This window comes from Anarrhichthys ocellatus, unplaced genomic scaffold, assembly GCF_004355925.1.
Source record: "Anarrhichthys ocellatus isolate YVR2014 unplaced genomic scaffold, GSC_Weel_1.0 scaffold14, whole genome shotgun sequence".
NCBI lineage: Eukaryota > Metazoa > Chordata > Actinopteri > Perciformes > Anarhichadidae > Anarrhichthys > Anarrhichthys ocellatus.
Window position 1 is genome coordinate 5,073,516 of NW_022280044.1, and position 27,868 is coordinate 5,101,383.

The window sequence follows — 27,868 nt, forward strand, 5'->3', positions numbered from 1 at the left end:
GGGGGGGGGGGGGGGGGGGGGGGGTATTTTAGGGAACTGTTTGTGTTTGACTGTCAGAGAGAAAGGTAGAGAAGGGAGAGAGGGAGATGTAAAAAGAGGAAGGACTAGACGGTGTTTGATCAGTGGGGTGCTGAGTCACACTGGGATGTGATGGAGAGGTTGGTGCTTTACGCAAGGGGAGAGGGAGCAGAGAGGACAGACTAAATGTGACTTTTGAGAAGCGAAGCCTCACTGGTCTCCTTCCTCCTTCAAGGATGTCTTTTGCAGAGCAAACACACGTGCAGACACATATGCGCTGTACACAGTCACAAGTATTTTCTCTCTCTCTTTTTTCCTCTCTGTCTCAGCGGGGGGTCTTTCTTTGAGTCAGAGTGAAATATGTGAGGTGGATGAAGCAAAAATCCTGTCATATATTTCGCAATCCATCAGAGGTGTGGAACAGTGTCTGCTGTCAGCAGTGTTCTTACCAGAGCTTACCAAAGAATGTGGGGCCCTAAAAGCTCCACTGTACACCTCCAACAATGCCCAGCCTCCTCTAGGATAATGTAGCAGACATACATAAAGCATTTGTATGCTCCATTGCAGCCCCTCACAACACTAAGTTTGGGTGTTTTCTTAATCAAATTGGTGATGTATGGAATCATAATTTCCAGCCACCTATATTTCAAACAGATACAGATACAATACATCTATCAAATAAGAAATTGCGTAGGCTGAATAAATTCAGCCAAATAGAAAGGTTGATGCACAACAGTTATAACAGAATGTTATGAAGTTGTATGTATGTCATTAGCAGAAACACTGTAATATTGCCAAATTAATTTCCATGTTGTCGTGTAAGAAATAGGGCTTTAGCTGAGAACTAATAAGAATAACTTGTCCAATGCTAATCCATTCATGTCAGACTCTCTCCATTTACTGGAAACATTTGGATTTGCTACATGTATTTAAGCCATTTTCCAGCTGATGGAATTCATTATAAAAAAAAAAATTATAATAATTTGACAATTAAATGAAAACAGCTTTGTACAGAAAACGGATGAAATTGCAAAGTTTTGATCTTTCTATTCCTCCCCAAAGTAAAACGGTAACCTCGAACATGTCATTATAACAGCAATGCTAATATCCAGTCGGGGCCAGTTTGGGTTAAATGTGGCTCGTCTGGTGGAGGGCCAGAGGTAGCGGCCGCTGCCAGGAAGGGAGCAGGAGGGGCCCGCAGCTGTCACACAGCTCTGACCTGGCTGCATACAGGGGGAGCAAAGGTCTGGCGGCCCGACATGATACTGCAGGGACCCTGAGGGACCCTTGTCTGCGATGTGACGGCCACAGCTAATGAGGAAACACACTCGAATATGAATCATGATTCAGTGAGAATAGAACCAAATACAGAGATGAACTCATTTATTGTTTTGACAAAGATAAGTGAGACAGTATATCGTTATTTTAATACTTACAGTTACGGGTTGCGATTGTCAAATGTACAACATGTCGGTTATAATACTGGATCTGATCCCTTGCTGTGTAGACATTGGTGGCAAAAGCGGTGGCACCAGCAGGCGAGTAAATAGGCAAGAGACAAGCTCCGCGGGGGGTGAGGTTGGGGGGCGCACACACACACACACACACACACACCCACACTCCTGCCACTGTGACAGCCAGTTGCATTTGTTGGATCACCGGAGGGCTACAGGACCAAGGCCATTAGAGGCTGAGCACAGCCAGAGTTCTGGTATCTACAGCACCCACTAATGGAATACATTCACCACCCCTGTGAGTTTGTGTGTGTGTGTGTGTGTGTGTGTGTGCATCTCAATGTCTGTGTGCAGTTACACATGCGCAGCAAAACTTTCAGTCCATGTGTATGTTTTTGCAGTTAATAAAACCATTTACTATAAACGCATGACTGCATGTGTTTCCCCCATTCCTATCATGCTTCTGGTTAGCTCATCCTCAGGGTTGGCTGCACTCATCAGCACGTCACAATGATCCCTGTAGGAATGCTCGTATAGTTTTAGAGATAATCGCCTGTGGGCATTTTGCGAAGATTGGTGCCAGAGCCATCGCTCGGCCTATTGATCGATTCTGATAAGCGATTAATCATTTAAGTGATTCATGACAAAACATTTGCTTGTTTCAGCTTCTCAAATGAGAGGTTTTGCTGAGCTCTCTGTTTGACATCATCGTAAATAACAATGAAGCAATGTAAGGATTTGTTACATACAGGTACATTCCCATTAGAAACAGGCATGTTTACTGGGAGCCCTGAATAACAAAAGACTTTGTTATGTACTGCTCTTCACGTGATGATTTAAGGGCTACATGTTTTAGTAAAGCCCTTCATTTCTGAGGAGTTCTTTTGGTTGGATGATTATAAAAAGCTTGACTTGTTTAAGGGAGGGAATCTATTCATAACAGTATATGTAGCGACTTATATTTGTGCTAGGCACTTTAATGTGTATGACATGATATATTAATAACAGAGCATGTATTAGGGTTCTTTGTTTTTGGGCTTTTGGGTCAGTTCGGGCTTTGGGAATTTGTCATGTTGACATGTTTCACATTTTATAGACACATAAAGATGAATTAATCAAACAATCAGAGACAAAAAGTCAGATCTGAGCATTGCACCCAGTATTTTCTTTTGGGAGCGTACCGCATTTTTCTGCGCCGCTCCGAGCACTTCAACTTTTCAGAAATGAGCTGGTGATGTCACTGTAGTAAATGGAGCAGAAGCTTGTTTTGCCCGTGTCTGTCTATCATGAACTAAAACACTTCGGACAGAAACTATCACAACAAAGACCGAAAAGCCCACTTAGGAGCAGAACGGCGGGCCGGACACTGCACGTTGCTGGTGATGTGTTTTTATTTCGGTGACAAACTCATCGACACAATGTATGAAGCAGACGTCCTCCATTTGGTGCTCATGGTGAAAAAAAAATGATGTAAAACACATATAGAAGCCCAAATAGAAGCACAGGAGCGATGCTAATCTATCATGCAACGGTGGTGATATGTTGTCAAGATATAGTTATCATAGAAACAAACAAAAAAAGCGCTCTGGCTTTTTCATTGTCGCTGGGTTGAAGCGCTCCCCGGCACCCTGCGTCTGCGTTTCTGCCAGAAAAAGGCGCTATGTGGACACAGGCTGTAAGTGGAGTCTGTGGAAAAAAAGCAGTAATCCACCTGAGCCAATAACACCAACTGGGTTAGATAACACAGTCCACGTTGTACCTTATGTTGAAGCTGAAACGCTGATTGTGCTCTCTGTTACAAGCTGAGAGCACTTCATTACATCATATCACTAGACTGATACGGTTTATGCGCAGAATTCATTGGCAGATGTGAGCCACGACTTTCTGTTTAAGTCGTTCGCTCCCCCTTTCAAAGGCAATTAAATGACCAATCTCCAAGTTGTTAGTTGTACAAAGGTTAGTGTGTATCGTACTCGGTGTTGGATTCAGTTTTGACTGAAAGCGGCAGCCTCTGAGCTCACCGTGCAGCAGTCTGTGCAGCCCAGTGTGACCGTTTGTCTTTGACAGCTCTTGTGGACTGGTGTGTAGGTTTGTGTGTGTGAGAGTGTGTGCACTTGGAAAAATAAATCCCAGAGCTCATATCTATAGGTAGCTGCCCCTTCAACTTATATGATTTCGCCTGTCACTCACTCTTGACATTCTCCAACTTCCCTTCTATCAGCTCAGCCCTTCTCCCCGGTCTCTGCTTCAGTACATAGAGGTAGATAGACAAGGGTGAGGGTCAAGGTGGAGCCAACAGGGAGTTTAAGAGAGGGTCAGATAAAGAGAGGAAGTAAGGGTCAGCTGTGATGGAGAGCCCGGGAGAATGGGGACCAGTCGGCATAGAGAGATTGGATGAGGTTGCTGGGATGGAAAGAATCAAGGAAGGATGAGGGTGGTTAGGGTGAGGTGAAATGGCAGGATTGGGAAGGAGGGAAGGGCAGGGGAGGATGGAGAGTTGATTTAAGAGTGAAATGAATAAAGGGGGAGGGAGGGTGCATGTACTAGGGTGAGGGGGTCGAGGAAGTTAGTAATAACAAAACTGTGTCCATTGAAGACAGTATTTTCTGATTGGAAAAATATTTTTATTGGAAAATACACAAAAAAAATGGCTCTTTTTTAAAAGAATGAGCTGCTAAACCTTGCAGTCGACATTCCACTTCACCAGTGCAAATCAACTTGTTTGAAGGTTTTTGCTAAATTAAATGAATTTGATTCAACTGAAGTGAATGATGCTTGTTTTTAAGAAGCTTCTGAAGAATCGGTTCATTTGCATTAAAAGCAAGTGGTAATAACTCCTAGCCCTGAAAACTTTGCTTTGTGAAGAATACAACTGAATTTAATTTGAGACGGACATATTTTTTAATGAATAGTAGGAAGAAAGGATCATTATAAAGGAATACTTTTGGGAAATACGCTTATTCAATTCCTTTCTAAGACTAAAGGTAAATGCGAAGAATGTTTTTGCATGATTACTTTCGCTGGAGTGTTTTTAGGCGTATTTTACACTTCGTTATTCTCGTCTTTGCATAGACAACATTTGCATCACGTTCGGTCTGAACACACTTTAAGAAAACATAAGATCATCAATCTCATGTGTGCTCATTTGGTAGGGTGCTGGAGTCAGGGCTTCTTATGCCTAGCTTAGCATAAAGACAGAGAGCAGGGTCTAGTCTGGCTCTGTCCAAAGTAAATTCAGTTAGCCAATTGCTGAATAGACCAATATGTGAAAGTAGAAATATAGAGCATTAATGCTTGGTTTGAGATTGACACCAGTCATCTCATCATGCTGTTGGAAAGAAAGCACCTTTAAGATGAATCCTGCAGTTGTAACAAACATGACTGTCAAACATAATCATGTGGTCATTATCATGACAGTTAGCCTCCATGGTTTTCATTCATACACTATCTCTCCGGGCTTAGGTCATTGTGTCTCTCTCTCCCTCTTTCCATATTCAGTGCAGCCGTTCAGGTCACTTCTAATTACTGGGGTCCAATTGAAATTGGCTTTTCAATTCTCAACGCTGCAGTGCTGGAAATCACAAGGTGCCAGTGCCAGCTTTCTCCCGCCCCACCCCGCTGCTCAGCGCCCTCCTAGTATGACTTAATATGCCTGATACATTCGCCTCCCTGCGCCAACCCTTTGCAATGCAGTGCGACTGTGTACGTCTGTGTGAGTTTGAGAAAGAAGCATGAGGCTCTCACTGTAAGTCACTGTAAGGCCAGTATGCGTGGTGGGAGCGGTGTGTTTAGACAGCGAGGATGTGAATGCGTGTGCGGTAGAGAGAGAGAGAGGGTAAGTGCATGTGTGCATCAGTGTGTTATTGAGAAAAATTGAGGGAGAACAGCAGAAAGAGAAAAGGAGGCATTCTTTCTGGGAAGCGATGGAGGGATGGGAGTGGCAGAAAGAGCCTGGTGCTCTCTCCTCTGTCTTTCCTTGGGTCCGCAGTGCAGGAGAAGAGCCGATTAAAGTGGAGACGCTGCATTTGAAGTTGGGCAATATAGAAGAAGCAGCAGGCATAGACACACACACACACACACACACACACACAGAGCAGCTTCTTCTTTATAGCCTACTAAGGGAGGGAATATCAATGCTGCTCAGACTGCCTTTGATTCAAACTGCCGTTATGTGATCCCTCACAACGTTTTAACATTCTCTCGCCTCGTCCACAAAAAAAACACCCCATCAAAAAAAAAATCGAAATCCCATCCTCTATTTAAATGAGAGCAAGGTGATAACGAAGTATACTCGATTAGGTCGTCCTGACTGAGACTTGTTTGTGGCCGTTTTTGGGGATTTGGAGCCTGGGTCCATGTAGATACACTGGCAGCCCCGAAAGCCCGCTCGCTGTCAAAGACGGGGATGTAAATTACAGCTGTAAATGTTTGCAGTGGTGGTAAATAAGAGGATTAAGCGTACACTTTTGACACACACACACACATAGAATCACACACACTGAAGCGAGTCGAGTGAAGGAGGCCTAAATATGAGCCTGATGGAGAAATGTCAAGAGGTAATTGTAGAAGTACTCAGACTGTTGAAATGTCAGACTCACCCTCCCATTAGTGAGTAGACTCCGACCTGCACCCTGTAATGCCATTCATTACAGACAAACGTTTCCTAAACTAATGGTAAACAATGATCACCGGCCGCTTCATGTTAAGGATTTTACCATCTGTGTGCATGTCAGCGTGCGCTTGAGGAGTCGGAGGATGGCACACCTACTAACATTTCTGTGTATGTGTGTGTGAGTGTGTGTGTGTGTGTGTCTTTACATCGATTCACAGCTTTCAAAACAATCTTCATTCATGGACATCGACATGTGCCGAGCAGTCATGAAGACTGATAGGGCTTATGCTCGCCCTGGATTGCAGTGAAATGGCCAAAGTGACAAATCCCGAAATGATACTGCTGATGACACTCCAGAAGAGCTGTTGACTGTGTGTGTGTGTGTGTGTGTGTGTGTGTGTGTGTGTGTGTGTGCTGTATGGGGAGGAGCTGTCCAAAATATCCTCAGAAGCGCACGGACGTCATAATGTGAATAAATTGGATTTTAATGTCCTTGTCAAGTCGAATGGTTTCCCATTTGATTTCTCTGGAGGCTGGTACAAGCACACTCCATGGCTGCTTTCCTACATGACCTAAAATTCCCTGTCTCTGCATGGGGGTGGGGTCGGGCGGTTGGAATGGTGCTAGCCTCTCTTTTTTCTCTGGCTTCATCTTTTTGCATCATTCCCTTTGACTGCTCCTCTCTCACTCTCTCTGGATTGTGTGGATTTACCCGTTTTATTCACACAGCATTCACTGTCAATTTTGCACCCTTTTTTTTTTACAGTCTCACTCCTTATCCATTCATCAATCTATCCGGGAGTATAGGTAGTATCAAAGTACTTACAACCAGCAGCCGGTAGCACAAGCTCTTCGTTAGTTGAAATGTAGCATTGTTATTGCATAGTGTTGGTCTAGGGGTGTTTTTCAAGTGGAGTTTTGCTAATTAATAAGGGGCTCTTACCTAGCTGTTGCTAATGTACGTATTTACACCCAATAGCTGCTGGGTGTGTAACTGAACAAAGAAAAAAATGTTAGCTTGGTAGTCTATTACCTGTGTAAATAAGATGAGGTATCAATATCAAATTCATACAACTGACCAGATAAAAACGACCTTATCTGATGAAATGCTGTTCAATAATGATTTGAACTGATTAAATATATATACTATATATATATATATATATATATATATATATATACTATATATGCAAAAAACAACTTCCCCTTGATCACAAGATGTTATGCCTAAAATGATAGCATCCTAAGTCTGAAACACATTCCCCCATTTCTATGCAAATATGAATAAAAAGTAATACCCAGAGCAGACCTTCTACACACACTCACACACACACACACACACACGCACACACACACACACACACACACACAGTATATTCCTTTTAAATATCACAACAGGTTAAATTTCGTCCAAGGAAACTGCAATCTCCACACACAAACAACACAAATGCAGCTAAAACCACCAGCGGTATCTACACACCGGACCACATATCCTATAATATATGCATCCAAGGTCCTGCAACCCGTTTTGTCTTCTTTCAACGTGGATCTCTCTTTCTACAAATGCACACGTTCAAACACACACTCTTCCGTCAGTGATGTTCAAGCTCTCAGGCTCGCTTTCTGTGGCTCTGAAGAGACTACTGTACACCAAGAGAAAAGCCGCTTGAATTATTGAAGGCAGAGGGGAAAAGATGGAGAGTGAAAAGGGAACTTGTGCGTGAAGAAATGAGAAAGAAGTGGACCGACAGGCTGAGGTAGACAATGGAGAGAGAGGAGGAGGATGGGGACACATTGGGATAGATGGTACAAGGAAATGCATGACAGGGTGGAGATGCTTAGGGAGACAGAGGAGGAGGAGGGATGGGAAGAAAGGGAGGTAGAGGTAAGTAGAATGTGTAGTTTTCCCTTCGGCGTGTTTGGTTGCTGATTTAACGAGGAAATGGCTTGATCAGCATGGGGCTTTTACCTCCACTCAGTTTAGTTGCGGAAATACATGCGTGTAACACACAAACGCATAAAAGTCCATGCCCCACGGGAATGAAAGAGATGAAGGGAAAGAGAAACAGACACTGTGCAGTAATGTCTTTTTTGTGCTCAGGTTACACTGCTCGTTGGAGCTGCAGAGGCTGTTGGGCTTTTTGAGCTTTATTGCTCATGTCTCTGTTTATGTGTGTGAACTTTTTGTGTGTGTGTGTGTGTGAGAGAGGGACAAACTGTATGTACGTATGTGTGCTGTATAAACTGGCAAATCTACTGGGGCTTCGACTTCCTCTGGTGCTGGCTTTGTATCAGCACACAGCTGAACATGGCTGCAGATCAATGTCATCTAACACACACACACACACACACACACACACACTTGGACTTGTTTACAGTTTAAACAGCAGGTGGCACAGATAACAGCCACTTAATCTGCAGCTATGTCGACAACTGAATGCGATACCCACAGATAGATAGATAGATCTATCCATCTATCTATCTATCCATCCTGTAATATTCTTGTTCTTGTGTGTGTGTTTTTTAGGAGTAATTTCACTTTAACTTTTCTTGTGTTCACATTGTTACAGTTCACACTGTATTCAATACAGACTTAGTCTCCGTGACGTCACCCGCAGGTTTCTGAAGAGTTCTTGTGAAGCTCAAAGTGGGTGGCTCCGGCCGTCTCCGTCCCGCCGCTCGCGACATAGCCTAACTCTAAAAACAGGCAAAGAGGTGGATTGTCGGTGGAGCTGAGGCGGATCTGTTGACGCGGCAGATGAGACAGCTAGCGTCCTGGTACGACACCCACCTGTCGCTCAAAAGCGGCCACGCCCGTAATGATAAATAAGTTTGGGGTGAGTTTAATGTTTGAATGTGCAATGCAAGCTAAATCCATGACATTGCAGAACTGCTCAAAATGAATGTTCTGGCAATAGGTCTGAAAAGAAGAAGAAAAATGCCACATGCAGAAAGTTAAACTTTAGTGATAAATCAATGCAGAAAATACCCCACAACAGTACCAATCCCATTGTTTGAGTGAGAAGTGATAAAACACAAAAGTAATCAATATTAAACAACAAGCGTGCCAACAAATACAAACATGAAGTCATTATTGCTGCATTCCTGACTAGTGTGTATTCACCTATACACCTTCTTAAGTGTGGGACATTTTCTGGCATGTGTCTCTCCTTGACTGGCAACGTTGCCTCCTCATTGTGAAAGCCGTCAGTCGGCGTGTATTTACCGCTGGCCAGCTGTGACGACGCTCACATGCTGGGCTCGGTTCCCGTTCAACATGTGACGCTGCACCCCTGGCCGACACAGCAAGGATGCAGCTTTCAAAGCCATGTGTCTGTTTGGGGGTTGGGTCGGGGGGGGGGGGTGTATGTGTGCGCGTCCATTCATACATGTAAAGTGTTTATTGGCGAGGCATTTTCCTCCCACATCTGCAGATCACTCATCCCCAGGGAGCCCCCCCCCCCCCCCCCCCCTTTCATTAGCCACATGGACAAGTGGGAAATAATTAAAGGGTGAAAAGAGCGAAGTGGAAAAGTATAGACGAGGTAGGAAGTACAGTGGCACATGAAAGAGGAAAAAAGAGAGCGAGATAGCGAGCGATCGAGCTTTAGCTAAAGTAAGGGAAGCAAGCAAGTCACGTGAAGGCTCTACCGGTCACCATGGCAACCCTTTAAAGGCCGATCCCTAATGCAATTAGAGTGGCTTTGAGGCAGTCAGTCTGAGGGCAGAGAATAGGAAAACTGATGGCAAGAAAGAATGAAATGAATGAAAACCAGCTATTGCGTGTGTCAGTGATTGCATGCGATAATTGTCGGGAGGCGCTTCCATTCTTCTACACTGGCTGTGGGAATTTTAATAATGAAGACGCCTCTGGCAAGGCATGTTTATGGGTTCGTAAGCGAGAGCGTGTGCACACAGTTGTGTACGTCTTTGTGTGTGAGAGAGTCAAAGTGCACAGCGGGAAAAAAAGACGACGGAGGCTATTTATTGATACCTCTGACTGCAGAATCCGAAAGGCAAAAAGCAAACTTAACACACATTAGCAATATTTCAACAAGACAAGACAGAGAAGCGGGAGAGACGGGAGGCAGAGTTTGATTCATAGCCGCACAAAGGGCTAAAGGCTGAGGCTCAGGCCACCAAGGTGATATCATCAATGAAATTAAACCTCAGAACCCGGTAGTGTTATTGCTTGCAATCCTCTCACGTCCTATCTAAGCCCATTAAGCACAACATATCCAGACACAATGAGTACCATTAATGGTCACAATATCTGCTTCGTAGTTATTGCTTAAACCAACAAGCAACTGCTTAAACTAACGGTTTGTGCTCTACTTTTGTGTCCAACACAAAAGCATAATGCAAACTTAATAATATGCCAGTTTTACGTGATGAGCGCCTTGGGCTGTCCGTTGTGTGAGGGTCACATTGAATAGTTCATCTTCCTGCTGCAGATCTTTAGATCATTCTGTTGACGAACATCAACATAACCAGTTTGTGACTTGGAAATGCCAGTCACCTCCGCTGCCAAGTTGGAATCAGGAAAAGGGAAACTCATGGATCAAACATGGACGATTTACTTCTGCCAAAAGCTGTCCTTTAATCAAGTAAAATGTTAAGTTAATGGATAGAGTGCAAGATTGACCATGCACATGTATCTTTAAACCTGCATTCGACTAACAGTGTCAGTATGCTTCAAACAAATACCTCATTGGATTATTGAAACCCCCTCTTTTCTAACTGATTTCGGGTCCTGCCTCCAACAATTCCTCACAGCGATTGGCCATCTGTGCGGAGTTGAGAACGTAATGCAGGATTTGAACATCTCTCTCTTTGTCCACTCAACTACTTCTGTCTCTCTTTTATAACTCACCATCTGTAAGTTTGTATTACCCCCCCCTATGTATGATTCATAGCTTCCATGACGGCTAACTTGTTGCCCAGTGTTTGAGTCTGGCCAGTTTCTCCGTTAGTGGTCAGATGACATTTCATACCAACTTAAGAATCTTCCCCTTCGTGACCTTAAATTTCATGAAAACACAACCACGTTGTTGAGACAATTTTCTTTTTGACGCAGCAGCTCGCTAGAGCACATCATGCGTGGCGGAGTAAAATGCTCTGAATGTCGACCTTATGAGTAGTAGACTCTGCTGCCCGTGAGTCAACAGCAACTCCATTCGTGTGGGGAACACTCGGAAGGGAAGCAATGAGGATATTTTTCATTGCACATCCAGGGCAAATTGATGGCTTGTGTTGCGGCCATAGACTACTGAGTGTTTATAATGGAGCATTTGCACTCCACTGCCCCGATCCTGTGACCCCCAGAGGGAATTGATTTCTGCCGCTCTGCTGCCCTTTCAAGTCTATCTGCTCTCGTTTCCCCATTCTCTCTCATTCCATCCCTGTTTATCCTTATTTTCTATTCCCCCCCCCCCCCCCCCATCTCCTTCTGCTCTACCTTCTCTTTGTACTTTGTTTTGCACACACACCCCCCCCCGATGTCTTTATGATTCTGCACTGTCTTCATCTTTCTTCGCCTTTATTTCATTCGTTTCTTTGCTCTCCTCCCTCCATCCAGCTCTCTTGTCAGCCCTGCTCTGTTTTATTGCTTCATACAGTATCTCAAAGGCTCCAGCTAGTCTTGGCTTCCCGATTCCTCCCCACACACACTCTGCTCCCAGTTTCATCTTTCACCACTGTCACTCTGTGCTTTCTCCTTCCTCTTTCCCCGCGTCCTGTGTTTACACCCTCCATCTGTCTAATCACTCGATCATCTCCTTTTAGTCTTGTAACCCCGTTTGTCTTCCCCTCTCGTCATATATTTCTATACCGCTCCTCTCTGTTTGCGCCTCCACCGCCAGTGTTATCCCTTCCTCCTCTTCTCCGTCTGTCTCTGTGTATTTTGTCCTGTCCTCAGCCCACAGCTTGGTTGACAGAAAGATTATCTCTCCAAAGACACCACGTAACCAACTCCAGACCTCTTTATTTAACCAGCTACAGCTATTTTAAAGCTGTCTTTTTTTGCAGATTGCTACTGGCAAGGTGACGCCCCCTGACAAGCACACATATGCACATGTTTTGGTCATTTTTTTTTTTCCCCTTTATCTTGATGTTCGAGGACTTTTGACATATCTCATCATCGCTCATAATGTAGCTGATCTCTGACTGTGCGTTACTCTCTCTTAGGTCATATTGGAAACGTCCAAGTTGTCCTATGTTGGAGCTTTAATGAAAAGTTATAGTAGATCTAACAAAAAATAAGTACAATTATCTCATCCAAGTTCTCTCATCTATACAGTGTAAGGAAACCAATTAGTTTCATGCTTTTTCTGATTTCACTTACGCATCAGGGACATGACCTGCAGTGACCTCCCTCCCAATCTTTCTCTCATTGCTCCACTCGGGCCAACATATTACAGTAAGGTGAAGGAGATCTCATCTGGTATTAGAGACACATCAGCTTTGAAGAAGGCTGAAATGAAAATATATTAATCTATGTGGGCTGTGACTTGCGCCTCAATATTGGAGAGGTTAGCTCAGGTGGTTAAAGCCTTCAAAACTGCCCTTTTGTGTGAATTATTGAGCATTTTCACAGCGGAAGCCTCAAGCGAAGGCTCGGGCCCATCACACCTGGCCCATATTTCTATCAGGAAAGTGTTGTATCAACTGCACGACTGTGAACTTTATCCACGACACCAATTGACCTGCCATTTCTCCGAAGCTGCATCGTAAAGTCCATTAAAGACAAGTCTTAGAAGTAATGAAATTAGAGATTTGACCTTTGTCTTCCTAATGATGGGATTCTTTTATTAATTCCATTTATTTTCACGTTATGTCCTGTGTGTGTGTGTGTGTGTGTGTGTGTGTGTGTGTGTGTTGGTGTGCAGGATTTTATGATGTGATCATCCCCTTGCCTGAAAAAAGCAGCTCAGCAAACATCACAAGAAATGATTATGTTTTAGGCTCATTGAGTTTAGGGGACAAAAAAAAAAAAAAGCAGTGGCACTACATCACACAGCAAAGGTAATTTACAACTACATTGAGAACACAGTGAGATGCCAGGATTTAGCAATGTAGGTGATTGACTGATAATACCATACATTCACTTCGCAGTCATCATAATCAGAGCAGCATGTTGCAATGCCGGGAATAAAAGGAGGGTAAAGACAAACTGATACATAATGGAAAATTGCACCATTACTGGGACGTTTTCACATGAAAACTGTGTATTGGCTGGAGAGGATGTTTGACTCAATTATTGGGTTATTGCACACAAGTCCGAATGATAAATGACAGACATTTTCTAGTGTCTGCAGTCATACTGACAGAGATCCTTACGTTGACTGGCTTGAGTTGAACAATGCAGTTACTGAACGCCATGTGGTGTTTGCATACAGGGACATGCGTCCATGCAGCGCTATTGAAGTTAACAAAGTCAGTTGGATGAAACTCAACCATGTATTTTAGAGTAAAAATCGCTATAGCTAAAAAAGATAGATTCAAAAAAATCATTATTGCAGCTATACATTTTTGAGATGTATTTTTGATGCCAGGGTTGTACTATAGATCCTGTAAGTATTTGCAATAGTGAGATGGATAAGACAACCCTATTTGTTCATGTGTGTGTGTGTATGTGTGTGTAAAGTGCAGCATCAGGAAATCCATACTTTCTCTTTGCCATTTAATCTCCATGTCATTATCAAGCCACCCCTGCATGGCATGTGTGCTTTTGCACGTGTGTGTGTGTGTGTGTGTATGTCTCTCTCTGTGATTATTACATATTGCATACGTTGGCGTGTGTTTCTGTGAGAGATTCACAGCTGAGGGAACAGGAATCACATAGAAAGAGAGGAAGATGGATGGAGAAGCATACTGAAGGGACCACAGAGGAGCAGAGGGGAGGCATTTCTTTTGAAGGGCTGGGGGATGCTGTGTGAAGGGATACATAGAGGGAGAGCGGTATGACACATGTGGCCTAGACAGGTGCTGTGGTCTCAGCCACAGACTGAGTGAAAGACAGAGGCAGAGTGCAAAATGTATGTGCCCTACTTACAGCAGCTGAGCAGAGACAGGAGAGGGAGGGCGGGAGACTGGAATGATGTTAGATTTTGGAAGTGAGCAAAACAAGTTGTGTTTCTTCTGTTGTGCATTACATACGGCAATTTGTTTCTGGGCGTGGGTGTTTGCGTTTAGCTTCATGGTCAGCCAACATGCAATGCAGCTTTGTTGCTGTTTTTTTTAAACATGTGTGTGTGATACTTAATTTCAAACCAACAGTTCCTTGCTGTTTTCCTTTAACATTTTTACTGGCTTTGCTGAAAACTAGCCAAAATATAAAGACTTTTACATACACACACACACACACACACACACACACACACACACACACACACACACACACACACACACACACCACTCTGGAGCCTTGGGCCATGCAGCTTCCCATTAGCCCATCTCACACTCTTCGGCACTGTTTGACCAAGTGGAGCCCTTTATCTGCCCTCCTATTTGAAGGAGGTGGGGAGAAGAGCTGGTCCCTGGATGAGTCAGCAGAATAGGAACCACAGCACGTTAATCAACGCTTCCAAACTCCACACAGGAACAACTGAGTAGCTGTGCTGCTTTAGCCTGGTTACTCCAAGGAATATCTTAATGACCAAAAAGGATTTATGGAGGCTTAGTTGCAGGCCACCCTGGCATTGAGTCTTTGAATTTATGCTGCTCTCAGCAGTCGGCTTAATGCAATGTAGTGACCACGACTCACCTGAGGGCTGAGATAACTATTACAGAAACCTAGCTCACAGCGCTTAACTCTCACCTCCCCGCTTGTTAGGTGAGTTGATATGTGATAGTGAAGGAACTGCAGACGCTGTGAAGGTTTTTCCTCAGGCTGTCCAGTCCTTAGTAAGTAGATGAGGCATAGACTGTGTGTAAGAAGTGGACGAAGGCACTGTGACACATTGTTTTAAGGACTACCTTTTTGAGACCTAGGATTTGGCATCTTGGCTGTTGCCATCTTGGCTTTTTGCAACTAAATGTAACACGAGAGGGTGAAGCTAAGTTCAACCGAACGCTGAGTATGACATTTTTACACCTATCACGGACACCGCTGTGGTAACGCCCTGTCAATCACAAGGTAGCCACACGGCTTACCCTGCTTTATTGTCTATTTTACTGCAAATGGGATCATAATTTACGAAATGAACATCGTGCTGTATTCAACTAGACTTGAAACTAGCGATTGAGACCATGCACAATATTTATTCAGGTAGTAAATCAAGTGAAAAGGTAATTTTTGTCATAGACTTCTGCACAATTGGACTTATTTTTGCAAACAGAGGAATCGCCCCTTGCAAGAAAGAATGCTTCACTTTTCAAACCCCCGAGGCTGCAGCCTGGAATTAGGCCAGAGCTCAATGAGCGATAGCATTCCCATTTGATTGACAGGACAGCCTTCGGCTGTTACCGGGAGATGATCTTACAGATGGGACAACATTTCATTACCCCTTCGAATTGCATATGTATAATGGGTGCATTGTAATACCAGTTGACAGAGAGAGAGAGAGACAATGCCTTTAGGCTAGCCTCAGGAGACAAATTGGTTCAACACATTTGCAGCTATGAAACAAAGATTGAAAATGGTGTCATTCGAGATAAATCATAATGAGAACATGTTGTGATGGACTAACAAATGGACAAAAGTTGCTACTGTGTGAAATACACACTCATAACAAGCTTTGATGGAATGGTGGTGGTACAATGTTTAGAGAGACTCTTTCGACCATAAAATATGTGAGTTGAGGCCTGTTCAAGGATCTTTTTGCTGAAGTAAATCTCTGTCTTTGACCTGTGACCTCTCAGGAAAAATAACCTTGACAAAAAGGGATTTGTCAAGGTTGGAAACCTCAAAAAAAAAAATGGTACAGACTGAACTTTGTCTGTATCATCAAGTAAAGTACTCTTTGATTTGATAGTTTGTGATTTAAATTGAAATGTTGCACAATCTTAAAGCACAGTCACACCGACATTTCAAACAGTAATGTCAATTAATTTCAATGGAATCATAACAGTCAGTGGATATGTACATTAGGTTGAAGTTCAAAGTTCGTTTAATATGCCAATTCATGCTTTTAACTAACAGCAAACAGTCCTGACTCTGCTGACTGTTGAGGGAACAGAACACCAGAGAATCCCAAATCAAAGAAAACCATTTTTCATTTTTGCTTAAAACTAAACTGTGTGACCTTGTTAGCAACATAGGTAACGGGACGATAATGAAACAAAGCTAACAGAGCTGTGACCAGTAATATCATTTTCTAAGCTGCGTATTAGCAGTTAGCTACAATACGGTGATTCACCAGCATTGTGAGTAGTCATTGCCAAGATTGTTGCACCATCTGTTTAGCGAGGGTTAACTTTGCTCTGCTAATTCTGACTACGATGCAGCGTGAACGCTATCAAATTTAGGGAAAGACGTCGGATTAAAAAACGCTTCAATTTTGATTGGTATCGGAATTCAATACCGTGCCCCGTAGTAATGATGACGGAAGAATCGATACCGTCTCTGTGCTATTGCTTAACTTTGTAGGGCAGTAGGCTATCATGCCAATAATCCAAAATTAGGAAATTAATCAGTTTGACTCCTGACCCAGACAATTACATGATGGCGACATTCTCCTGTTTGACACAGACAAATAAGTCATGTCCCACACCAACATTTATATTTTAGTATGACAACATTGACTGAATAACAACAAATCACTGCTTTGCCTATTTTCAAATATTCTCATTACTGACTTGCACATACTAAACAGCTATGTTCTTGCTTTAATAATGATCCTAATGAGGTATCCTCCACCAAACACGTTGGAGTTCATCAGAAGTTACATCGCAGTTAGACAGAGTATAAGACTAAGAGGATACCTTTAGCACCTGTCGTCTCTTCCTAAAGTCTTTATCTGTATTTTATGTTTGTCCATCTGTCACTCTTTCACAGCACTCATTGAATAGGCTCGTTTCTCTGTGGGAGCAAGGCATGCTGGGTAATTGAAAGGGGGTTACTGGCACAAGTCAAACAGATGGAGATGTAGTGTGCTTACAGTGTGTGTGTGTGTGTGTGTGTGTGTGTGCGTGTGCGTGTGTACGAGTGTTTTGTGTGGGGTGGCGTCTGGCAGGAGCCAAACGGCTGTGGATTTATCAGCTCCCCAATGAAGGCCAAAAGCAACGCTTGCCAGAGTCTCACACTCATGCACACAAACGCACACATACACATCACGCCTCATGTCTTCCAACATTTCCTGCTCTCTTTCTTATGCTTGTCTTCATCTAGGTATCTTTTTTTTTTCGTGGTTTGTTGTTTCATTGTTTTCATGCATCCGTCCATTTATCCCTCGTTCTCTTTGTAGTTTCTTGGAGGGACTCTGAACACCACCTGTCACTCACCTTCAAATACACTTCCTCTTACTCCCTCCCTTTTCCATGTCTCCTCATATTTTCTTCCCCTCATCTTCTTGCTCTTTTGTCTTTGCCATTGGCATTCCCTGCAAGCGACAGATGCCGAGCAGAAAGGGAGAAAGCGAGAGGGGGAGATCTTGAGAGAGAGAGAGAGAGGGGGAGAGAAGAGGCTTGATGTTTTGTTGCTCTTGTGTTCTAAAGGAAGGTCTCTCCTTTATCAACAGTCTAACAGGCTGCTGGGCTCAGTCATCCTGCTTTTCCTTCCACTGTTTACTGCTGGGTGTCAGGGCCTTCACAGTCGGTGCCGTGCACACACTTATATACACACACACATCTTTCTGTCATGCTTCAATGTGCACGCACGAACACAAACAGGAGCACACTGTGTTGTCACCCAAAACAAAATGTTGACTAATATACACATAATTTGTGAATTTGTAACGGCTGACTTATTCCACAAAGCATCTTTTTTTCGGAAAACCGTAGGTTACTTTTGTTGTAACTGTATTAGCAGGAAACACTCAGAATGACTCAGAAGACACCATTTAATCTCCAAGTCTTTTCGAGCTGCTGTCCTCTCCTTGACTGTTCATTTTAGGATTTAGAAAACTGAGCTTCTTCAAGGCGTGCAGGAAATAATCCAGTGTTTCTATAATCCTGAGTGGATGTATGCGCTCAACCAGTCACTTTCACACACATACACGGATATTCAATGAGCATACAAGCGCAGACACACACACACACACACACACACACACACACATGCTCATATACCTGCTGCAGGTGTTCGCCGTCTTTGTGATAACCTGCAGAAACGGTCCGCCAAGTGTGTGACAATCATTTACCGTCTTTTTTGAAATCTTTATGGCTCTGTACCGAACAGGATTTGTCACATGTGTAGTGAAAACTTTAATGGTGTCCACGCTTTTGAAAGATCTTTTGGCCTTTTCATCTCCTCCAGTTTTTTTTCATCTGAAAAGAAAATGAATAGGCTTGTCACTCAGCCTTAGCCAGCCACCTGGAAATCATATGATTAGGTTTGAAATTCTTTGTACGCCGTCACTTTGTAGTGCAAAATGAGTGATTGGAATCGTGACTGAGTGTGTGGCCCTTGCACAAGGACTGTCTGAAAAAATTATGAAATACAAGAATTTGTCACCCAAACATCCCACAAATCTTCTTCTCTCATGTGAATTCAGTTATCAACCTCACTAAAGTGACTTGGACTTGTCCTTCCTACATAGTTGAAGGTGACTTTTCTAATTGTGAATGAGCCATTTGGCATCACAAGAACGGTCTTATTTTCCGTCTGTAGTTTGGCTGAGCTTCACGGATAAGCCTTGGTATGAGGACAGCTTAATATGTTTTTAAAGTGGCTCCATAGAGGATTGGAGACAAAGACAGAGGATATGAAAAGCCCCCTTTTAGGTCTCTGTTATGCCATACTGGACAGGGACAGAAGGGAGAGGGGTAGGGAAGTGGGCATTCTTTTTCGCTGTCTCATACCCAAGTCAAACAGGAATGCATCCATTGACTGACAGAATTGCTAGGACAGTATATCCTGACCATACACACTGGAAAATGCCCCAGATACTCCAAAAAGCAGGTAGTCTGAGTGTCAGTTTAGAAGTTTAATTGGCCAATGTGTCAGTAGAGGAACAGGGTGTGAAGGAAGTGTGGACAACTGCAGAGAGAGCACCTCGCCCTCCAAGCGCTCTCAGATTTACAAGGTGTTACCGCCAAAGATGTGTTCCTGTCTGATGCCCAGTTTCCCTTGTGTCTCCACTGTTCCATGCAATGCTGCAAGCACAAGTGAGAAAGGTGTGCAACTGTATGGAGCTGTCATTATGTTAGACATGAAGCTGTTGGTGTGAGAACATTCTGTGCATTCTGGGTTTGTAACAAAATGGCCACTTTTTTTAGTCTGCCTAGCCCTAGAGGCTTGCTCACACCAGAAAGTGGCAAAGAGAAATGCATCTGCATGCCTTCGCAAAATATATTGTTGTGGAAGCTTAGTTATGTAGTGACTACTGCCAGGAGGGTTTATGAAAGTGGGTGGGGACACACAGCTTGCTAGCTAATATTCTATGGAAAAATGTGCGCTGCTGTTCGCGACCATATTGGCTTTATTTCATTGTAATTAATTTTGCCCCACAATTTCACAATCTTTAATGCCAATGTGACCAGTTTTTTAAAGGTAAAGTCCAGCACATTATGAAGAGTAGCAAGGTTAGGTGTTGGAGATTGGATGCCATCAGTGGAAGAGTCCATTCTAACCTTTGGGTGTTTGTGTGAGCTTTTCTGAGCAGGCACAAAGAGGTAGGAGGACTCCCTCAAGGGAGGACCTCATTCCAAGACCTTGCCTGTCGTTATTACAGCTACAAATCAGACCTCCCACACCGCTTAGAGCAGCAAATACTATAAACTCTTACACACACACACACACACACTCACACACTCCTTTTTTGGTTTTATTACCAATCTCGGCATGATACAGCTCCCTTGCTACAGTTTGGACTGTGCGGGAGTAATACCATTGCTCTCTGCTTTAATGTGTGCATGATGTGCCTATGCATGCACATGTGTAGGGATTTGGAATGTAAATAATTTAAAACCGGTTTGATATTATATACACGTTCAGTCGTCTATGTTTTTTGGGTTACCACCCGTCTCCTTCAAATCCAAAATGTTGGCATATTGGCGCCATTTTACTTTGACTAAAGGCCGTACCACACCGGGGGTATGACGAATAAAGAATACAAAAATGCGAAATACTCGCCTGAGACTATTCCACATCAAAACTTTTCATACTGGCAGCAACGTGAGCTTTGGACAGTTGCAACATATTTTTTTTACTTTATGCTCCATTTGTGTTTATTCTTTTCTTGTAAAATCCAGTTAGGCTAACATATGAAGAGCCGGTTGTGGCGGTACCGATTCCCTAGATTGTATTCCTCCTAGAGCTAAGACCAGTGGGATCAGAGGTTGTAGCTGCCTCAGTTTTGCAGCTAGTGTGAAGAGACTTTGAAGGGGTCCCTTGACCTCTCACCTCAAGATACGTATATGAGACGGGTTGTGTACCCACGAGTCTCCCCCTTTACACACACTGATAATCCCATGCAGCTTTGGGCAAAAAACAAACCTATATTCTAAAATGTTTTTTTGAATATTTCTTCATACTAGAACAGTCTTACAATTGCACATGTCTAGAAAGCTGAGACTCTTGTGGATCAAATGAGCCCAACTTTAATTTGCGATGATGTTAGACCTCATAGTAGGCATTTCACATAGTGAGACAATTCTTTTGAAAGTTGAAGTCGCTGTATAAAATGACAGGACAATGACAAAAGTATATCAACCCAAAACCTGCTACACAATGAGACATTATAGAGCATGCATATTGCCATATGGGTTTTGGCTCTAAGCCCTTTTTACACTTTCACAATTTCTTTCAAATAATGAATTTTTTAAATTCTGATCCATGGCTAGAACTACTGTGGTGTTGATGCATAACAGGTGTGGCGAACCCTCCAATGCTGCTCAGGGGGATTGTGAGATTTGGCTAAACAAATAGAGAAAAAAAGAAATGACAGCAAAGAATGATGGACTGCCACACGGTTACATGACTAATGCAATGAAAGTTGGATTTAGCGGCATGAAGCTGTCAGCACAGCTTGCTGATGTAAGGCTACTTTTTAATTAAACATGTCATAATGACAAATGCCTGCTCAGTCAGTTTGCATGAAACCGGAAATTGACCCAACTGTACACATGTGTATTTATGCCTGTATTTAATCTATTTGTGTGCATATGGAATCTTTATTAGTATGCATATGTGCATGTGTGGCCCGTTCGCTCAGTTGGGAAAACAGATTGCACTCTATCCGGACAGGGATGTGCAGTGGAGCAACAGAGAAAACAACACTTGTCTAATCAAATGCATCAGCCTGCTGTCTTTGACACTGTTGCCATTTACAAGAAGAAAAAAAAAACCTTAGAAAAGCCCATTCTGCATTTCTAATGCTGCATGTGAGCTTGTGTATATTTTGCTTCAAATTACGGCGGTCCAAGGAACTCATTTCAGCATTAGATCATATGATATGTGCATAACTAGTGATTTCACTGTCATAACCACCCTATATAATTACATGCGCCTTTTTTATTGCTGGCTGATGAGCCATAATGGTTCACATTAATGCATCCACATATATAGATATTCCCAGTTTTCTTATAGTCAAATGAATTATAAAGAGCTAGAAGACAGAGAAATAGAGCTGTGATCAACTAGTTAAGCCTGTTCTCAGTTACGATAGCCGCTTATCCCACCAGCGGATCACACTAGATCAACAAAAGATCCCTCGCTAAACCTGAGAAAGAATAAGACCCTCAGTCATAATCATCCATCTGTTGCGGAGTTTATCTCTCGTCTGACTGTACACTTTATCTGTGGGTATATCTGTGGGTAACGGAAAAGACTGTTAGAGGAAAAACAAAAGGTGTGACTGATGGAGAGAGTCAGTGAGAGACAGGAGGAGACCACTGAGACCCACCAAGTCTCTTCCCCCCCTTTAATGTGAGTGGACGGAGAGAGTGTCAGACAGACTGATGTCACAGTCGAGTCCATCACATGTACTTCCCTCAAAGTTGTGAAGTTTGACACCTAACTGGAACTCAAACATGAACTTTTAAAGTAAAAAATGCAAGCAGGCAATAAAAAAAAAAAAAAATCGGATTCACCTTTTGCTTCTCACAAATCACGGCCAGATGTGGTTCCTTTACACCCCTGTAGAACAGGGGTGTTCTGCAGAATGGCGTTTTCTATGATTCATTTTGGCGAGTGACATATTGGACAATAGTGAGTGACTTCCTCATTCCTGTGATAGCTGAAGCGACCCATAATTGCTTTGGACTTTGCTTTGCCAGCAGTAGCATAAATATAGAACGGATGCATTGTGTGATTTGCATCTCGATGATCAAGCCACTAAAAAGTTCTGCGGTCGGCTCATTGTCCACTGGTTTTTCTAATTTTCCGTCCCACACCCACCCTTTTGTTCTGTGTCCTTGTTTAAAAAATGTAGGACTGTTATGGACTAAATTGAATGGCTTGCATTGTTGAATGCATTCAGTTCAAAACACACAGAACCCATGCTCCCGGGTCATGCGGATGCTTCCAACAGCATAACAAAAGCTTAATTTAAATAGAATAATTCATCGGCGGATGCATTGTCAAATCACTGCCTGTTTGTTAACAGAAGCCTGTGATACTGGTCAAAGTCCAGTATGCAGTATTTGTTTTAATGAATACATAATTACCACTTCTCTGTGTGAATGTGTGTGTGTGTGTGTGTGTTTGTGACAACCACACCAACAATTCAAACCATAGAACTTTGATAAATGAACAACAAATTACTCCAGAGCTCCAGGACTAAATGGGAGGTGACCCAACTATGTTCACCCAGGAGGAGCTCAGTCACTCTGGGTTCTGCCAACCCTCTGTCAGCCTCACCGCCTCACCTGGCCTTGATCTGTGGTCCGAGAGCTGGACTTAGTGGTGCAGCAGTCTTCATCGAATTGATTTGGCCATTCATCTTAATTAGCTAATGAATAGACTGGTTGCATGGGTTGGACACAGTGTTGTTTGACATTTAGAAAGCAGCAATGGTGGGGCCCCGTTTACTGGAGAGCAGTTTGTCTCTTGCAATGAATCTAACTGTGCACCCCTCTGGTTTTGTATCTATTTGAATCAAAAGATACAAAGTGGATGAAAATACAGAAGCAAAAAAAAAAAAAGACTAGAAACAAGACAGATAGCACAACAGAGAATGTTTCCAGACTTTTAAAGCCATCTTTAAAGTCTGAGGGATTGTCCTGACTGCCAGCATGTTCCCTCTTCTCATCCGAGGCTTTTCCGTCCGTCTGACATCAGATTCATTTTTCAAGCCATCAGTGATTTGTGCACTCCAAGTCGCAGCTGTCTGTTGCGTACAATATAGGCCTGTTAGCATTCACATTTAACCAGCTGTTCTCTTTCTGTTGACAGATGGTATGTGACATAACAAACTTGTAACACATGTTATCATTCACGCCGACTTTTAAACAAGATCTAAAAAAGAGTTTGCTATCTACTCAGAGGTCAGGCGTTACTGCCAAGTCTTGGCAGGGTTTGAGATGGATGAACAAGGTGAAATAAAAAGATGCATCTTCCATACCTGATATGCAATACTGTGAAAAGCTCATTGATCACAACCTGCTGTTGTGCTCCAAAGCCAAATAATGAAATTAAATATTAAAATGACATTTTCCTCCCAGGCAATGTTTTGCCTCGATAAGCATAAAAATGAATGACTTGAATCCTCGACAAACTAAACAAAGTGCAATTAATCATCAGTGGAGCAGGGGGGAAATCGCCCAGGGTTATGAAGGGGAAGGAGACGAAAAATGGAAGTGAAGCCCAAAGAGAAAGCCGGAGAAACTCTGAGCAAAAAAGCCGAATGGAGAGGCAGAGTTACCAGAGCAGATGGTTTCAGCGCTTTTGCCCAAGGCGCTCCATACTCACAGAAATCTCTACAAGGAGGGAGAGAGAGATGAGTTGAAACACTAACTACACATCTGCACTTCCTCTCCTCCAGTGCTTGAGAAGGGTAGAGAGAGCAGAGAGAGAACTGGAGGGGTTTTGACAGGCATCATCGACACTGCGCCACATTCAGTATTCTCAGTGTTCAGAGCAATCACAGTTGACACATGGCATCCATCATCTCATGATATGTTGTACCAACACGTTTTCTTGCACATTTTGCTCAACGTATTGGATATTCTCCTTTTTATTTCCTGTCATGCAGATGTACTGCGACTTTTAGACATGCGTATTTTTTAAATGTAGTTCAGTGTTTGTGGGGGCAGCTCAAACAGAGAACATAGCTGACCTGAAATCCTGCAGCTGAGCATCAGCGTGCAGGCCCGCTTGACAGCCAATCTCCTCAGTGTCGCTTGAACTAAAAGTACACTGTGGACAAACACACACACACACACATACACACACATACATGTGTGCTGCCTGGCTAAATGAATGGTGAATGATGGATGAGTGTGAGGCTTGGCAGTGTTGCCATCTGTTCCGACACGAGACAGAGAGAGTGGAGGGCTTGCGGTTCATCGAATTTCAAGCCCATCACAGCGTTCAGCTCACCTACTGTACACGCTCCACTGGCACCTTGATGGATTTGTTTGTGACCTTGTGTGTGTGTGTGTGTGTGTGTGTGATGGAGAGTATAAGACAACTCTCGACCCATGCTACTCACATTACTAGGTGGTGATCATTTACATTTTGCATAGTCCAAAGTGGCACCCGAATCTCTGCTGCAAAGTTGATCCAAAATCAATTTACGCTGTTTCTTCTCTCATTGAAAATCCCTCAACGTCGCACTGCCACGCAGTCAATTTTCTCCGACTTGGTCTGTGCCTCCTCACGCACACGTGCCCCCTAACTGCCTCTCTCCGTCTCTATTACATGCCTGCCATTCTGTCTTTACACACATAGCCACTCTGAACACAATTGTCATTGATTTCTTCGTATCTCCTTTTTTTGGCCCTTTGCTGAGAGTTTGGCTCAGGTGAGAGGAAACATAGGGACTGATAAAGAGAGAAAAGCGTGATGGGATGTACTGTTTACAGTTTGCTCTGTATCGTCCGACACGTTTGTACCCCCTCACAAAGAAAGGCTCGCACACACAATCACACTATGACAAACAGTGTGAACAGCCGCCCCGTTACCAAACGATCAACAACATGAGACACAGCCTTAAAAAAAAAAAGCCACATGCAGCGCATCGCAGTGCCATTTTGTGTGCTCTCTCTGCTGTTTTAGTGTATTTGTGTGTCACCTTTCCTCCTCCTGATGACTGGAAGGTTATCATGGGGGTGTCATGCCCAAAAGCCAGCAGACAGCTTTGCCCTTTACAACAAAGTATCAGTGCTAATTAGAGACTATGAGTAAGTCACTGGACTTAAGTGTGTGTGTGCACGTGTCACTGTGACTATCCATGCGTGGCTGTATCAGCCTCTTACATCCAAACGCAGGAGTATGTTAGTTCCACTCATCATTTCAATGGGACTTTTGAGATCTGATCTTGCGTGTTATGAGGCCACATCTCTGGGCGGCCACACATGGCCTGAAAATGTCAGTTGTTCATCTTGCAAGGATATAATTATTTAAATAGCTCTCCATGATACCTTTCCTGCTCTCCGGCTCTGTCTCTGCGCGTGACTGATATGCCCACTTACTACTAGTTCAGTTTAGACTTCATCCTGACCGCTCGGCTGTAGAGGGTTATCCGTTTTCATCGTCTGTTTTGGATATCAGTCCTATTTCCTGGAGAAATATGCACTGTTGCAGAGACTCATTTACCAATACATTTTTTTATTGCAATAAACAAGAGTAAGAGTGTCAGTCCGTGGTTAGCAGTTTTTGGGTTAGCGTGTCAGCATGCCAACATTTGCTGGCACCAAAGTACAAGTGAAGTTGATGTGAATGTCATTAGTTTTGCAGGTATTTGATCATAAATCAAAGCACACAGTGACCTGATGATGGCACCAAATGAAAAGTAAAGGAATAATAGAACAATAATATCCATATCATGTGCAATATTACTTTTTCAACATTGTGCAATAATATATTTCAATATCATGCAATATTACTTTGGATATACCATTTGCAATATAACTTTCTATTACTTTTTCAATATCATTGCCAATATTACTGTCAATATCATGCACTTGTGTTAGTTACTTCTTGTTGTTAACTTTTATTTATGTATGTTTATATTTTTACTCTATTGTTTTTTCTCTTATTTCTCTGTTGTAGTCCTTGATTAATCCCTTTTCCAAGAATTTCCTTCGCCATTAATACAATTATATATTATCTTATCACCGAAGAGATAATAAATCTCTATGAGGGGAACAACATTTCGTGTTGAGGCATGCAACTAAAAAGTCAGGGGTTTACCAAGGTCAGTGGCATTCATCCTCAGGCAGAAACAAATGCTTGTAAATATTTTCAAGGCAATCCAAAGTAAGAGTTGTTGAGATATTTCTCTCTGGACTAAAGTGATGGACCAATTGACAGAACAACATTTCCAGCCTTAGAGCCAGCTGCTGCTCTGTGCCGCTGTTATTGCATATGGTTTCAGGTAAAGGAACTTAAAAATGATCCCAATCTGCACAATTCTGTGTACAGTAAAAGGTGGACATTCATTACTTGAAAACCATTCTGTGTATTACAGGAAGCCGCGTATACATTACCAAGCTTAATTCAAGGGCGGACAGATAGATGAAAAGCACTAATGCACGACACTTTAAAACAATAAAATGTACTCGCTTGCAAAACATACCCTTACACAAAACACATCTAACACCTTCCAAATGCTTTATTTTACTTTTTTTTTCTAATTGCCTTGTCGATTTCAACGTGAGTTTTATGGAGTGATGTGAGAACTTATCCAGCCAAGACAAAATAGGAATTGAGAGTCTCTCGACTCAAGATACACAATCTCTTGTGGCCACCACATTGTATGCTGTTATATTGAAGCTGCAAACTGCTTTGGGTCTTTTGATGGCACAGCTATAAACTCGGAAAACTATTTGGAGAGATAGAGGTGATGAAAAAAAAAAAGAACAATGCAATAGGCCCAGCAGCTCAAGGTCCATTATTTTGGGGGTGGATTTCTCATATCGAGAGGACTTGATTGAGCCCATTATGATGGGATTGTGTCCAGGCTTATATAGACAGACCTTCAAGTGGCAGCCAGGCCTCCTCAAGATGAGCTCTGGCTCATTGGATTACAGTTCATAGTGTTTAACAGCACCCATAGCTGCCAGCAAATCTATCCTGGCTGACTGACAACAATCCCTTTTGAAACAGCATGAAGCCGCACAGCCAGTGAGGACTTTGGATGACATTTTAGGATTCGCTCTGTCGTTTGACTCTCTCCCATTGTCTCATACTTTTCCAGGTGAACAGACTGGAACTTCACTGCATGTAGGCTAAATGTGAGGCAGATCCTCGTTTCATCGCGCTCCCGCTCTTCTGTGGGAACCCATCTCATCAGGTGCAACCTTGTCTCAGCTTGAAACTCGTGCCGGTGAAAGAAACTAAATTGCTGATGTTAAGCGAGAAAAGGAAAGCTAAAATAAAATGGGCATTAGCAGAAGCGGGGTCACAATCTGGTGACGCATTAGCTTTTGTGATTGTTGATTTGGAGGGCATTAATTGGAGGGATGGTGCATACAATGTCTGTACTTTATCTTCTAAATGCATTCAAATGTATGAAAGCTC

The 27,868-nt window shown here is 42.9% G+C and overlaps 1 protein-coding gene across 5 annotated transcripts in view; it reads left to right on the forward strand.

Annotated features, from left to right (window-relative positions):
- dlgap3 (discs, large (Drosophila) homolog-associated protein 3) overlaps nucleotides 1-27,868 on the forward strand; it is a 98,503-nt gene that overhangs the window by 9,425 nt on the left and 61,210 nt on the right. Inside the window, exon 1 of one of the 5 annotated variants that reach the window (XM_031854339.1) lies at nucleotides 15,339-27,641. The exons of the other annotated variants lie outside the window; for them this stretch is intronic. The gene's annotated coding sequence lies outside the window, so the exon portion shown is untranslated. Of the gene's footprint in view, nucleotides 1-15,338; nucleotides 27,642-27,868 lie in introns of those variants that run through there. 5 annotated transcript variants of the gene reach the window in all.